At 45.5% G+C, this 16,471-nt stretch overlaps 1 protein-coding gene across 8 annotated transcripts in view; it reads right to left on the reverse strand.

Moving 5' to 3' along the window:
* The window catches only part of ZMIZ1 (zinc finger MIZ-type containing 1), a 338,284-nt gene extending 336,753 nt beyond the window's left edge, over positions 1 to 1,531 (reverse strand). For 6 of the 8 annotated variants that reach the window (XM_071438786.1, XM_071438794.1, XM_071438788.1 and 3 more), the window contains exon 1: positions 849 to 1,005. The gene's annotated coding sequence lies outside the window, so the exon portion shown is untranslated. Of the gene's footprint in view, positions 1 to 737; positions 756 to 848; positions 1,006 to 1,335 lie in introns of those variants that run through there. The other 2 variants (XM_071438784.1, XM_071438785.1) reach the window with 2 other exon arrangements.
* Positions 1,532 to 16,471: the final 14,940 nt, after the last annotated feature.

Consider the following 16,471-nt stretch of genomic DNA (forward strand, 5'->3'; position numbering starts at 1 on the left):
GGAAGCTCTTCCCCCGCTCCCCTCGCACAAAGGCGGGCGAGCTCCGGCCGGGTCGGGCCGGGCAGGGCAGGGCACCCCCGGCCCTGTGCCCCCGCGCCCCCTCCCCTCCGCCCGGCGGCTTCCTGGACAGATGCACGGGGGAAGGGAGGGGAAGAGAGAGGGAGGGAGGGGGGCTGCTCCTTCCTCCTGCCTGGCGAGAGAGGCCCAGGTCCCAACTGGCTCTCAAAACCCAGACGCAAGGAATTTACACCCAGGCAAGCTTCCCGGAGCCCCGAGAACAGGCGCAAGCTCCCCCCCGCGTCTCCCGAGCCCCGCACGGGCGGCCGGGCACGCACACACAGCCGGCCGGGCACGCACGCCCCGAGCCGCAGCCCCGGCCCCGCTGCGGGGCTCCTGCCCGCCCCGACGGCGCTCGCCCCGGCCGGGGGCAGCCGCCGCCCCGGTCCCCGCAGCCCCTTTTGTGCTTGCGGCGGCTCCGGCGCCCGCCCGCCCCCCGCCGCGGCTGCTCCAAGTTCGCCCCGGGCCGGGTCCCCCCGCGACCCCACGGCCGGCCCGGGAAGGGCATTGCCCGGGGAGAGCCGCTTCCCCGCCGCCGGGCCCGGCTCCGCGGCTGCTCGCTCGCCCTCGCCCCGCGCCCTCGGCGGGGACAGTCTGCCCCTTTAAGAAGTCTCCACACATTTTCTCCCCTTGCAGAATAAATATGTTGTTGTTTTTCTTTTTTTTTTCTCCCTGTACACCTTTTTCCCCAGCGTGGCCGCTCCATTGTTTCTGCTCCGCCGAGACGCAACCCCTGCCCGGCCGCGAACGGGGAGGTGCGAGCAGGGAGCGCAAATAGACGCGAAACTTACCTACGGATTGCAAAGCAGCCTTGCAGCAGCAAAATAATAAGGAAGAAGGCAGGCAAAATCCTCTTTCCCAACTGATTTGCAGCTCTACTCGGGTATTTTTAAATATATAATTTTGTTTATTCCCCTCCTTTCTTCCTTCTCCCCCTGTTTTCTTTTTTCTTCCTTCCCCCCCCCTTTTTTTTCCCCTTGCCCACAGACAGTGAAAAGGAGCTCAATGTTAGTGGGTGAGTAAGTGAATCAACTAGCAGAGAGCACAGCAAGTTGAAGTGTCAAATTACATTGGCTATTCTATTACCAAAGGGCCATGCTTTGTGGCTGCTGGCAAAATCTGTCCCAGATTCCTATCTGAAAGGGAGCTGCCTCCTACAGGGATGTTCTTCCCTTCGCCCTCTCCCTTCCCCTCTCCACCCGCAACACACACACACACCCCCAAATCACACCAAGTTAAAAATCTTAGATACGAGTTAAAATACAAATATTGTCTTACAGTGTCTTTTAAGGCGGGGATTCTCGTTTTAGTCCTCCTGCATACCAAGCACTCGGAAACCCTTCCACTCTGGAAACTGAAAGCTGGAGAATATGTATACTCCCTTCGGTGTTTTTGTATTATTAAATAGGGGAAAACCACCCTGGACCCAACACACTCTCAAGCATGAGGTCTCTCCGTCTCTGTCGTCTTCACGAGAGAATTTTTTACGGGCATGGAAGGAACTACCGGGCGGGCAGGGGGATTACACTGGAACGCCGAGACATCCTGCCGCTCCGTTATTGCACTTTAGCCCCCACCCCCCTCCATTTATTGCCACCACCCCCACCCTCGGGGCCGCTGTTATTTTCAGAGCCCGGAGCTCCCGCCACCCAGGTAGGAGCGGGGTTCTCCCGGGGGTCCCCGCTCAGCCGGGGAAGCCGGGCGGGCGGCGGTGCCCGGCGGGGCGGGCCCGGGAGGCGGCCCCGCCGCGGGGGGGGCGGTCAGGGGCCGGGGCCCCCCCGCCGCCCGGAGCGCGGCCCCCGGCGCTAACAATAGGGCGTGTTTTTGTGCTGTTTTTCTTCCCCTGCGCTCCTTAGGAAATCCAGCCCGATTTCCAGGGAGAAAATAAGAAGAAACCGTCCTTGTCTGACGAGCCCCAATCTGCTAAAAAACATCTCCCTCGACTTCTCTTCCCCTTGATAAAACACTTCCAGGACAATCAATATTTTATGATGAGTTGTTAATAAGCCTAATATATTCATCCCTGCTCCAACGGGGCTTGTTAGATTATGCAATTAAGATAAGCAATTTAAACAGCTCTGTGTAGCTTCTCGCTGGTCACATTCGTCTTGTTGTTGGAGGAGGAGAACGATCGGGACTGTAAAGTGATGACGGATCGCTCGGGGAAGGGGGAAGATGGTCTAATTTTTTCATATTTTTTTCAGCTGCGTGCAGGCGGAACGGAGCGCTCCCGCCGCTGCCCGCGCCGCTCCCCCCGCGGGGCTGCCCCCGTCCGCGCCGATCTGCGCGGGGTTAAGCCAACCCCGAGGGCAGTGCCCCCGGCGCGGCCCCCGCCCCGCTCATTTTCGCCTTCGTGGCTTCCCCAGAAAAAAGACCCCTCTTCCTGCCCTTCTCCCTGTGCCTCCGGCCGCCCCCCGAGCGCCTCGGGGCGCGGGGGGGTCCCTGCGGACGCGGCGCCCGCCCCCAGCGCGGAGACAGAGCGGCGGCCGCCCGGCCCGGCAGCGCCGCGGGGGGAACCCCGGGCGGGCAGAGCCCCGGCGGGGACGGGCAGCCGGTGGCGGGCGGTGCGTCCCGCCGCTCCGGCGCGCTCCGGCTCCGCGTTTTGCGAGCGGCCGCGGTGTCAGCCGGGGAGCGCCGAATAACAAAGGCAAGTTTGAGAGCAGCCGCCGCCGCTGCCGCCGCACAGGCTGCGGTGACGTCAGGGAACAATGCCGCTGCCAGCCCGCCCGCCCGCCGCCCCTTAAAGGCACACGGGGCTCTGCCGGGGGCCCCCGCCGCCGGCCCGGGGGATGGAAGGGACGGGGTGCCTGTGCTGGGCCCCCCGCCCTGCAGCCCCCGGCCGCCGCCGGGTCCCTCCGGCATTGCCCGCCCGGACTGGGAGCGAAGCAGATTCTCCGTCTCACGGCTCCTTCCCTCCCTTGCCGTGCCCCGCGCGGCCTCCACCGCCCTAATCGCTGCCTTCAGCTGCCCGGAAGAACCGGCGGCCGCCGGGGCGGGAGCGCTCGGGCCCCGCCGGCCCGGGCCGAGCTCCCCGCGGCGCTGCGGGGCTGGGCGGGCCGCGCCCCGGGCAGCGCGGCCTAAGGGCCCACTGCCCTGGCCGCGCGTACGAGCCCGGGGACCCGCCAGGGAAGGGTTTTCGCCAGAAGTCCGGCACCTCGGGGGCCAGGACCTGAGCGCTGCCAGCCACTTCGGCTTCTGCTCCCGCAGTGACCCTCGTTTCCCCTGTCACGGTGCGCTGCCCTCCTCCCCAAGCCACACTGGCCCCGTGACTGTAACCTGTTGTCCCCAGGCTTAAGCAGTCAGTGCAGCCCATTTCACTCCTGCACAGCATTAGATGTCTCATCAAAACAGGCGCAGAAAAAGCCCAGCCTTTTAGGTAACCAAAAAGGGCACTGTAGCAATACGGTAATCTCCTGATAATCACACACATCAGGCATCATAACTTAAGAATTCATTTGCAATTAATACCTTTTTAAGGCATCAAATTTAATATCTTTTTAAGGTGTCAAAACTTCTGTCTTGGGCATGGGCAAAGTCAAAGTAGTAGGTTTTGGTTTCAAGCTTTATTGCTTGAAACCATCTTACAGAAATAGAAAATTAAATCTTTGTGCAGCAGCACCGTTACAAGGTTACAGGGCCTGTCCATTATATTTAAGCACATGCCACTGATACCATCCAGGCTGAAAACAAATTGGTAAACACACATTTACTTTTTCAAGCTTTTTGTAGTTTTCCTGCCAGACTACGTTCCACATGAGCACATCATGCACGATTGACCAGCTGCATCACCCTGCCTTCTTTCAGTAACCAAGTTGCCTGATCAATACAGTATGTGGCTAGGAAAATAAAGGTCTTGCAGGAAATCATTGTAGTGATTTAGCAGGTGCCTTTGTGCCCGCTGAACCTGCCTCTGCTAAACTGGGCTTTGCCACACACTGTTCAGAGGCACCAAAGGGGTTGGAAGTGCTACCTGTCCACAGGGGAGGTGCAACCCTAGCAACCTTTGCCACTTGCAGTCACTGGAGCTCAGCCACCCTTGCAGTGACAGCACATGTTAAGTGGTGTCACAGCCAGATCCCAACTGCTACACCTGCCCACACAGGGCTCTTCACTTCTACTCTGGCAAGAGACATTTCCTGTTTCCTCCATAGGATGTGATGGTCACCCATGAAGTTTTGCCCCAAAAGTGGTCGCAGCAGTCAGTTTGTCTATTGTATTTTTATCAATTTGTTTGTAAATTAAATTAATTCTGTGAGGATTAAGACAACCTTAGTTTTCTCTGACCTGTGCTGATAGAATTCGTGAATTGAGAAAAGTGCCACTAATGCATGTTGATGTGCTTTTTTTCAGCCAGGGACCAGGCTAATCCACCACAAAGAACTTTTATAGCTCCTCCAATTCACTGCCAATTGCCTGCTGTGGCATAAAGGGTGGACTGGTCAGTTGGACTGAAAAAAAGAGTTAGGAGGTTACATGTATGGCAGGGTCGGCTTAGGGTATTCAGTGCTGCCCCAAGAACACCCCTCTAAACAAAGTCCTCAATTAGGCCAATCAGCCTAATTATCCAACTCAGTTGCAATGTCAGAGCAAAGCAAAAACAGTATTCACAAAATGACAAAGGATTGGGCCCTTTTTTTTTGTTCTAAGAGACCAGGCTGCTCTTCATGTTCTCGACAATTCTGAGACCAAGAGATCTTGGAACAGCTTTTGAAACAGAGGCTGCACAAGCCTCAGTGCCCAGTCTGGGATCCTGGTTTAACAGTGTTCTGCTGCTGCAGTAGCAAAGCCATCACTAAGCATGCAGACAGACAGTTATCCACATTATTCCATGCTCTGTGGTGGGCCTGTCCACAAGGGATTAGACCAAATCTGCTAACCTCATTTCTGTTATATAACCTAAGACAGATCTGAACTCTTTTCTCCAGAGGATTGTATGGTAAACCAGAATATCACCTCCCCCTAGCCCTCTTCAGCTGCAGTTCAAATTAGGTTTTGCTGCTGTCATAATTCATTCTGTACCATAATGAAAATGGAATTGATTGAGATGGCATGTAGACATTGTGTCTAGACATACCCAGGTTACTTGTGTATACAAATTTTATCAGGTAACTGCTATCAATGCAGCTCTTTTTGGAGCATAGGGTTTAGCACAGACCACGGAGGCCAAAAGTGGAGAGTGCATGCTTAGATCCCAAGTCCACACTGAGCTGTTGAGTTCTACAGCCACTGGTAACTGGGCTCCCTAGGTTAACAGCTCAGTCAAGCCAGCCCCACAGGGACTGCAGGTGTACAGTATGCACCAAAAACTGCCTGGGATCAGTGCTGATTGCAAAACAGGCTGGCATCAGCATTGCTTTTGTGGTGGCTGTTTGCTACACTCACATCCCTGGCACCACACCAGCTCATGCTCCCCAGGTACATACGTTTAGAAGTCTTCTGAGCCCTCATAGAACTATTAATCCATCAGCACAAATCTCTGATCTGTCCTCTGTCATAACCCATGGGTTTAGCTTAAGCAAATTCTTACTCTGATCAATAATTGGGTTGAAGTTTAGCAAGTCTTTTTCTGATATAGCAACAGCAAAGGATGCCAGGAATACTACCGGATGCAGTAAAATTACACCTATGTGAAAGTGAGATGAACTTTCAGCGAGGCTGCAGTCAGGCTATACACATTACTCCACACACATGAGAAACTGATATTATGCCCATTTTTGTCTTTTTGTTAATAGCACGGGAAAGAAAACAGCATTTATTTGGATTCATAAATTAGAGATGAAATTACTATGCAAAGACATTAAGGAAATTTGCAGTTATGCAACTGGAGTCCTAGAGGAAAAAGTAAACAACTTTACTGACAAAAACAAGTTGAAAACAATTACAAGACATGAAGAGCAAAGTAGCTGGAGGTTTGGACTTTTTACTTTTCACTTTTCCTTTTGAGGCCTGAAAACATTTGCATATTGTCTTCAATTTCATGCCTAGGTCATTCTCAACCTATGCTTCCTAAGTCACAGAGTCATTTTTGACTCATTTGAGGGACTGGATTCCTCCAAAGAAGATTTCCCATGGCAGGCAAGACAAGGAGCATCAATGAGACATTTTTTGGTGACTAAGGATACACATCTTGTATTTTATGGGATTTTACATAGACACATCCTTTTTATTCATTCTTTCTAAACCAGACTGCTACTCACACCAGTCTTATGCAAACTCTTCTCTGTACTCCAAGCCCAAAACTCACTAGGAGCTCTATGGGGTGCCACAGTAATGCAACACAGACACTCGGCGAGCCTCCAGTCTTGCAAACACAAGCCCTGTGTAACTGACTGCTGAGCAACTTTGCACCCATGCCTCAGGTATGCATGGGGTATTCTCTGAGAAGGATCAGAGCTACAGTTTATAGCATTGTCCTCAGCTCTCACTTGCACACCATGCTGGATTATACAGGGGGGTTTGATCAGTTTGACAAAGAGAATAAAGCCGTTAAAAACTACATGGGAAGATAACATTGAACACCAAGACATATGCCTTCAAGAGGCAAAATTACAGCTTAAATACAAAAAACAAGGGAAGGGAAGGATAGGAAGAGAAGGTATGCCATGTATAACATACTGAAAAGGAGCTTAACATATGTGAGCTGAGGAAATGGAGCATCGTAAACATGCTGTTTATACAGTGCCAAAAGGATGCTTTTATGGGGATATAAACATTAGGTACCCCTGAGCATGCAAGGTAACCATCTTAAGAAGAGAAAGACTCTGCCCTGTTAGAGTCAAACCCAAGCCTAAATTCAGGAACCAAGCACGTTTACACTTTGAGAAATCTCAAACCAAAATTTGTCCTGGGCTGAAGTCACTTGACTCATCCAAACCTTGTCCTTAAAGCAAATAATTTCTAGGCATCCCAACTGAGATTGGTGAGTAGGGATTGTAATCGCTTCTGTTGTTATTAAATGCTTTTCACACTACACTATTACAGTTTCAGGAGGAAAAGTGAAAAAGGAAACAAAACCTTATCCAAGTTGAAACTCAGGGGAATGTATTCAAGCAGAATATAATTAGCAAACTGGAGGATGGCCAGCATGAAATGTGGAACATCATAACAAAAAAAAAAAAAAAAACAAACCCAAAGATTTTAAATGACCACAAGCATCAGGACCTTATTTTTAATCTGCTCCATCTAAAGCAATCAGATAACCTTATGTAATCCCAGATATACTGTAGCTACCTTGAGAGCACTTCACTTGCTGTGTTAACTGAGATGTCCATGGTACAGATTTCCATTTCATAGATGACAGAGGAAATACTACTCCATCTTTCTATCATCTGACTACCTACTGCCAGATTTTGTCAGGAAGCAGGTCTTCTTTCAGCCTCACTAAATTTTAATGGAGAATGTTAATGAGATCTAAAGAAAAACAAATTAAACCGTGTGTAAAACATGAGTGTCACAGTCAAAGTTGGACTTCTGTTTTTCCCCTTGCTTTCAGTTTTTGTGTGTTGCAGTCAGGGGAGACAGAGACAACAAAAACCACCAAGCAGAGAACTTGGGTTCAGCTCTGATCTGAGCATCTGGGGGAGATTTTAGTCTAAACTGGCTAGGCTGACAATGTGAAAGGAGGGCAAACAAGTGTAAAGATGTTACTCTCAAGACAGTGAGAACTGCTTCCTATCAGCCAGAGCTTGCCAGGGCACTATAACGCTTTGTAACACAGCCAGTCATGCTAAATAAAATGTAGCCTTAAACACACTTAGGACTGGATTCTCAATGGGTCCTCCAACTTAGCAAGCAAGCAACATAATCTATTTTTTCCCTAACCAACTGTATTTAGTACCACAAGGGATAGTTAATACAATTTCCAAAGAAGAAAAAATAAATTCACAAAATATGAATAAATAACCAAAGGTTATTTACATACAAAAATGTTCTGGAGCATGGGATTTTATTCACTAACTGCCATATTGGTCATAAAACATGCTTGAGAGCCCAAAGTGTTACTTTATTGCATTTAGCAGCAACAATTACCCTCTCCATTTTTCACTGCCCTAACAAAGAGTATGGTTTTCTACTGTCTAAGCAGAGATGAAAAACCAAACCAAAACAAACCCCCTCTCTTCTGTCAGCTGTACTCTGCAGAGGCATATGTATCTGCAAGTGGCACAAAAGGCCACAAAGGCTTCATCTGTCGTCCATGAAGTGAAGGAAACAAACAAACAAAAAAAAAAAGCTGCAGATTAGTTTCTGTCCTATTCTGGGGGACTACTTAGGGCAGAAGGAGCAGTGCAGAATTTCATAATAAGGCTCTCTCGCTGAAGTACCACAGGCAACAAATTCCTTACAGCTGAATAGGAGAATAAGTGCAAAAATGAACACAACAGGAAGAGGTGTGGTCCCTAATGCATCATTTGCTGTATTTTATTGTATGTGAGCCAAGAAAAGTAGAAGGCCACTGAAATTCCTAGAGAACACAAGAGCCCAGAGAATTAGCAGGCTTTCTAATGCTTGGGATATTTATGTTAAATACTTTCTATAATAAAGGAAGCATGTGTTTTGCAAGAAAAAGCATTCATGAGCTGAAATTCCCCTCATCATAATTCAAAGATTAATTAAGATAAATAATATAATTAAGTAATTTGGAAACACTTTTTTTCCCCAGTAGTAGACATTCAGCTTGACATAACAGCCAAGGGGCATGTGATGAGGACTCCAGTCATGCTGACACTTGTAACTGGAAGAAGAGTGCAAATGAAAGAGAAATTTGGAAATTCTATTCAGGTGAACTACAGATGTGATAGAGGATATAGCTACAACTCACCTATAGGTAATCAAGAATTGTGAGTACTTTACTAACTGCAGAAGCTGTAGCATCCTGAAAACATTGCTGGAATCATGTCTTGTATTTTCATCTCACTAGAACTCTAATTTGGACAGCTTATTGACCTACTTTCTGTATGCCACTGCTTTCAGCATATTAACCCCCCCTCCTCGAACACTTGGGGCTATTTCAAATAAGTGCAAGAAAAGGAAAGACTGTAGTGCAGATGTTGCTTGTGCATACAATCAATGCATCCCTCCCCCACTAAAGTTTAATAAGGATTGTTAGTACATCATTGTAGCTGGTAATTGTGTAGGTACACATGGTAATTGCATGTATTTGCACTAATTATGTAAATGCACAATAATTAAAGCTCCAGGGTTTTCATGGTAAATTTTTAAGACACTCATGGATTTGTCATGGCAAAAGTGTCAGTCATGTAACCTAATGGGAAAAGAGAGGAGGAAGAAGAAGTTCAGGAGAATATAGCTCTTACATAAGATGCAGATATTTATATATAAATAAGTAGATAGAGGACACAATATTATCAAACACAGCTGTCATGCCCAGGCACACTTTTTTTTCAGAGTCTTTTATCAGACTTGAAAAATAAAACCTAGAAAAAAACCCCAAAACACATGGAGGTTAAAACTAAAGATCAAGTACACCCCCACTTGATCCACCAAACATCTCATCCTTTTCATTTAACCAGTGAAAAGCAGAAGTGAATTTGTGCTCTTTTTGCTGTTATTGTGATCACTTCCTAATATTACCAGGTTTTTCCCTCTCCCACAGGCCTTCTCACACTCCACTGAACATGTCAGTGAAAATATCTTGGTACTGCTTGATTTTGGATCGATCTCCCAGCACGGTGTGCCGCGTTAGCGCTACAGTCGTACACTGGAAATTCAAGTTGCTTTTGGTTTGGGGTTTTCCCCCTTGTATGCCCTCCCTTAAGACTCCAGGCATTCTCCTTGCCCTCAAATCTTGAGATACACACTTGCAGGTTTTCTCTGGGGAGCACCCGGGCCTTCCTGCAAGCACTTTCCTGGTACAACAGGCAGGAGCTGTCTGTCTGTCCCCACCAGCCCAGGCTGCAGCCCCGGCTGAGCCTTTGCTGCCGTGCCCCGAGGACCCGTAGGCTCTGGGAGAGCTAACTACACTTTAATGACTTCAGGCACATGAAGGAAATGCAGCTGTGGAAACGCACAGGGTACATCTCCTGCAAAACCAGCAAAGCGGGACATGCACGTTCCAGCTGTTCAGCTGGTTTCAATCACCTCTGCAGCAAACCTGAGCAGCTCCCTAGATTAATCCCATTATCCTTATGCCAGGATCACAAGGGGCTGTTCAAGAAGCATAGCAAGGTAACAGTAAGGTACTATGAAGTCAGAGCACCACTAAGCACTTCACACTAAAAAGCCGTCCCTTTCAAATTACAGCGGCTGAAATCTTAATCACTTAAGTCAAGTACTGGGTTTTTTGGCCATTGAAAATTGTCTACATTCATGAGACTTCGACCACTTAGAAAGCATCAACCTGATTGCACTTAATGCAGAAATAACCTGAATGCCATCACCCCCCACTGGATTATGGGTGTGCGTGTTGGTTCCACAGCACAGCAGCAGTTTCACAGCTGCCCACCTTCACTCATGGACACCTCAACAGAGTCAGCACAAGGGTTTTAAGCCACTAAAACTTGAGAGCTTAAGCCAAGGCACAGAAGAGACCTTCCTCGGGATTTACAGCAAAACTATGAGAAGATTGATCAGACTGAAATCCACACATCACTACTCATTGAACTCTAACCCCATATAGATGGGCCAGACAGCTCTCTATCCATCTCTCCTCCCATTGCTGTGCCCAGCACAATGCAAGCTGCACGCCTTACCTGGAGGACTGAGGACAGGCCCCTGGGGTAATAGAAGATCCCAAACCACAGCCTACAGCCTTGAGACACTCAGAAAGCTGCACTCCAGACCTTCCTCCAGGGTTCCCTGGGGTGTACCCAGCTGCTAATTTCAGGAGGGCTTTTAGTACAGCTGTTTCAAATTGGCTCCTCAGCCACAGCTGGGGCAATAATGAGCTCTCTCTTTAATAGTTCCTGGGCTGGAGGAGTTGTCAGGAATGCTGTTACTTTTTTAAAAGCTTATTTCTGAATGTCCAATCTGCCAATTGTTTTTTGCTTAAAAAACCCCCAAAAACCACCAAACAAAAAACACAAAAAGCAGCCTAATTCAAACAATCCCTTCTCCCTGCAAATGCCCCAGTCCTATTTCTGTGAAATGGGCTAATAAACCTAATTCAAACAACCCTTTCTCCCTGCAAATGCTCCAGTCCTATTTCTGAGAAGTGGACTAATAAATGTTTCTGCACTTACTTAACAGAAGAGAAAAAATTACCAGAACTACATTTCGTACTGATACTCTTTCACTAATACTCTTTCACTTTTAAAGCTATTAAATTAAAGAAAAAATGTAGCTATGTGATAACAGTGGGTCAAATCTAACAAAAATATTTGAAACACAGTTTTTAATTGCTGGGGTTCAATCCAACAAGAAAAGCTGTTGGGTACTGAGTAATTTCCGCTTTGTTTCTAACAACAGTCATATCTTTGAGGTTTTTTTCCTCTATGTTAATAAAAATTCCTATACTTGTGCTTGATGGGGATTAAAGATAGTAAGGTGTCATTTTAAAATTTTCAATTTGCAGTAATGTTTTATAATTAAGTGAGAATCTTTCAGGAGCTAAGGATTTCACACAAATGCAGTCTCTGAAAAAAGAGAAGCATTGCTAAAACAGTGATCTGCCGTATTAATTTGCTTTAATTTTTCAGTAAATTTATCTGTTCTTCAGATAATGGATGATGGATGTCTAAAGCCATGGAATATGGGGTTTGAGGGCATGAATGGAAAGCAGACGAGGTGGGTTACAGCTGGAGCACATTTTCTGTGTGTCTGTAGGGAATTTATTTAGCTTGTCTTTGTTGTAGAGCAGCATTGCCAGGTTAGGTTAGAGCTTTAACTCGTGTGAATGCAGGACCAAAGGTCTTTCGGATGTTTATGTCTGGTGGTAACTTGTATGATAAACACTTGCTTCCAGCAAAGGACTTCCCCAGCTGAGTAAGCCTGCCATCCAGTAAGGTCCCCTGGACCCTGTGCTGCCCAAATATATTTGCATAGACAGGAAAAACCTCATGCTTCTGTGTGGGGAAGATTTACATTTCACAAGGAGAAAAATTAATTTGCCTGGGCTCGAGGGATTTTTTAAAGACCTAGTGAATTTAAGGCATTTATGATATCTGCTAATGTTATCCATATATGTCCTTTGGATATCTCATACTCCAGCTGTGAGCTGCAGCACTGGTAATGCCAGGCCTGATGCATGCACAGAGCTCTTCTCATGGCATTGTCTAAATGTCAGTGTTGCTTTTCCAATACGTTTCAAAGATCTTTTTACCAGCAACTCCATTTCACAGGTGGGGAAACTGTATCATCAAAAGGTGAAATGATTCAAAAAGTGAAATGAGTACAATCACTTAGAAAACCAATAGAAGGAGGCAATGTAGATGTTTTAGTGCTAGTCCTACTCACTCTTTACTGCTCCAGTGCAAGCCCATTTTCTTTGTGAAGCATCTCTCTGGTCAGTGCCTAATTTATGAAAACAGTTTTGGTTAATCAGATTAGCAAAAGCAGTTTGATGGTACAACTGACATTCACATTTCTTAGCAAGAAAACTTACACTCCACTTGTCTCAAAATCATGTTCACAGTGTCTCAAATTGATAGCTTGGACATGAAAATATCTGCAGTTAGCAAACAGTTTATTTGGAAATTAAACATCTGTGTGATTCTTTTGGCCTGCCTGAAAAATATGAATAAACATTGTTAAATACAAGTAGATCTAGTAAATACAAATATATGCATATCAATGAGCCTCACAGGTGGTGGTTGTGAAATGAACTGTTGCTCTGAGATCCTCACCTGCAAAGTGCTGACACAGCAGGTTATTAGCAGGGACTGTTGGAATATACAAACCCCATCTGTTTCAAAGCTGTCCACAGTGAAGCTGCCCCTTACGGGATATTTGCAACCCAAGCACCCAGCAACAGAAGATACTCTCACGAGTCCAGGCATCAGGATTTAGTCAAAAATAAGTGGCAGATGCTTGACCAGAACCTGCACCTGAACCTGTTTCTGAAAGGGAAACTGCATTGTCAAGTGCCTTGTTCCAACAAGTCGGCAACAGTGTCTGCATATTTTACATGGCTGTGTTGAGTCATCATCATTTCAGTGCAACTTAAACAACCTAAGTGTGTCATCCTTGCTAACCTCCTGCAGACAGCTGTGGAGCTTTCTCCTTTCAGGGCAGGCACAGCCCCATAAATTCATCCCTAGTGTGAGCCAAAGCTGGGCAGTTATTTTTTAGTTGCTGTATCACAATACATGGGGAAAAAGGGAAGCATACTAGCATAGTTTGTTTGCTGTGCTTGTTCTTTTAAAGAAGAATAATAGCACTATTGTTCAAAGCAAAATTACACTTGTTCCACTTTCCCTTCCCCTTGAAAATTTGAAAACAGAAAAGTAATCATTTAAGTAATCATTTTTTTAGCTGGGGGGTTTTATTTCATTTAATCTCTATACATAGATATTTTTCCAGTATACCACTGAAACAGCAGCCATTTGACTTCCTGTTAGTGATTCTACATTTTCTGTGAGTGTTTGGTTTGAAACAGTGGCTCATGCAGCAAGTTTGACCTAAATTAATGGCTTCCTGACTTCTGATGAAATTCTTTTTGTGAATGTGACTTTTCTGTATGTTTTATTTTCTTTTGGCAACTGGCATGCAGCAGTTATACCCTATCAAAATAGTCCCAAGCTGTAGAGTCCCAATCTTTAAGACCACTTCTTACTACACCTTTAAAAACCTGAAATAGTCCCAAAACTTGGAAGCACCTATAGCATACATTGTATGGCTGCTACTAGGGTTTTGTTTAAATACTGAATCAAATTTGTGGATGGAAACAAAGAACCAAAGTTATTTCAATTCACACTCCATAATTTCATGGGATGGGAAGAATGGAGATTACCAGTGACTCCTCCAACCTTATGTTCTACAATGGCTTAGTAGGACTTGAAGATCAGATCAGTGGAATACAAGGTACCCTCATCAAAGTCCTGAAATCACAAGGCACGTTACTAAAGGAAGTCTTAGTGAGAAGAAAGCAGCATGAATTCTCATGCTGCCTGTACTGCTTCATCGTTTCCACAGGTGACAGAAATCCCAGTTATGGGCAATCCTTGCTAATACAGCCCATCCTCTTTTCAGTGTTGTTTCTTTGTGTGATATTTTAAAATCAGTCCTTGGGGACTAAAGGGAGACTTTGTCTGGCCCTACAGAGCAGGGAAGAGACAAGCAGAGCAACCATCCATCTCTGTCACAAATGATGGAGATGGGAAAAAGTAAAAAAGTGATAAAAACAATCCCTTAGCCTGATATGAAACATTCATCCTCTCTTGTTTTAAATTGAACTGGAGGAAAGGGTAGAGAGAAGTGACTGATCTTTTAAAATATATGAACAATCTTTTTGCTGTTTTATAGCAATGTGGATGACACATCTTGCCAGAGCTGAATTCATGTAATTCATGAAATATTTAGACATCTGTAGCGAGATTATTTTTCATGTTTTAATTTGAAAACCCCGTGCTTCTCAGTCTTTTTTGCTGTTGAGACTACTGAAGAAGGTAGCAATTTCTCTGGGGAAAATGTATGCGAAAAAACCTGGCAGTCTGGCCCAACAGTACTTAAATTTCAAGTATTTTAAAACATATGTAGCAAGAAGGCTGTTGCTTTCTTTTCAAGGAAGATGAACAATGAATCCCACTGGGCATTGATGGGAGCAGAGTCAAACTTCCCTCCATTTCATTTTTATTCTGCTTTTGTGACATGAAGTTAAGGCCCAAGTTGTACAAAACGCTCAGCAGGGAATCTTACACAGCCCAGTGCCTTCTCTGAGGGCCATTTACATACAATTTGTTGCAAGATTAGAATCAGGGGGTCTTTTCTCCCTGTCTTTCTCCTTCAGTTTTATATTCCTGTTGTTATGTTTTTCTTGGTACATTTTAAATGGGTGTCCACTTCTTTAATTGTTTGGTTGCCAAAAATCAGCAATGAAGAGTTTGACTTCAGAGCAAGATGCAGGCTCATAGGAAAAGTGATAATAGTTTATGAGATATGTAAGGACCCATTTCTGCAAGACTGAGTCAAGTCCTAAATGACCTAAGAGTACAGCAAAACCATGGGACATTCCCAGTGAAAATGTAGCATCCAACTTTAGCTGTCCTCCTTTGGCAGAAGTCAGAGCATTTATGAATATCAGTCAAGCAGGGAAAGATCTGCCCCTTTTAAATGGTCTTTAACCATTCACAAGGGGTATTTGGTAACACAGAGGACAGACTTCTGCTCTCCTGGAACAATGCTGCAAGATAAAGCTGCTCCTCTGAAGTCAGTGGAGCTCCTTTGAGTCTGGCTGCCAAGTGATATATGTCTAATCTAGTTCTGTACATCTTAGTTTGATGGTAAGATTTCCACTTCAGGATTTGTTTTCATTCAAAGTGTGAATAGAAAACAGTTGGCACATTGAAGAATTCTCATGCATATTTAAAAAATCATGCTTGTCATCAAAATATTCAACAGTAATATCAATATTGCAATACTTAGTATACCATAACATTGGAATCCAAAGAAATTGAAATGAGTCAGCATGAAATGTTATCCTCTTATCAGAATAAATTAGAGTATTGAAATAATGCATTTCTGCTCTCTGCCTTTGAAAATGTCATTGAAATCACCACATTCTCACAAAAGATTTGGATTTCCCTTTCCACCTGAGAAGTGTATGCTGTATGCTCTCCATCGGGTGAGATGGCTGAGAGGCAGAAGGAAAGGGTAAGCTGGGCAGTGCAGATTTACACAGGAGAAGAGAGAGCAGGAAAGTGCTCTGTGGGATGTGCTAGTGGGTGTTCATTCACACATACCTGCTTAGAGGGATCCGTGGGCAGCTCTGAACATTGTCATGTGTCCAATTTCTTTCTGTATGAGTAAAGAAGAATATGAATACTTGAAAAGCCGAAGCCTGCACTGGGGAGTAGAAAAGCCAGCCCTACTACAAAGAAATTCTTGTGCCTCTAATTACCCTTCTTCACCTATAGGTGGAATTTCCACTCCAACAGCTTTAGCAAGGAGCCTGTCAGCCTGGGAGGAGATTTCTGTTTGTCTTTGTACAGCAAACACTGGCTCTGTTGTGCAGCGCCAGTTTCTGATTCTAATGATTTCCTGAATTCATTCTCTTTTGTACCTCAGGGAAGGAAGAAGTGATCCTCTTGAAAATTCAGATAATTGCTTTTATTTGATTTTTATTAAACCTCATTCAAGAATAATATGATGGCTTTTTTTATTACATTGTTCATCACTGTGGCATTTTTAAATTTGCTTTTCTAAAAGAAAGAATTTACTAAGTCAAAGATTTAATTCTATGATTTTTGCTGAAAGAAAACCGGGAGCTCTTTTTGAGGTTTGTTTTGATTTCAAACACTTT

Source organism: Agelaius tricolor, unplaced genomic scaffold, assembly GCF_023055355.1.
Source record: "Agelaius tricolor isolate 1412-34295 unplaced genomic scaffold, bAgeTri1.0.p SCAF_13, whole genome shotgun sequence".
NCBI classification, from domain to species: Eukaryota; Metazoa; Chordata; class Aves; order Passeriformes; family Icteridae; genus Agelaius; species Agelaius tricolor.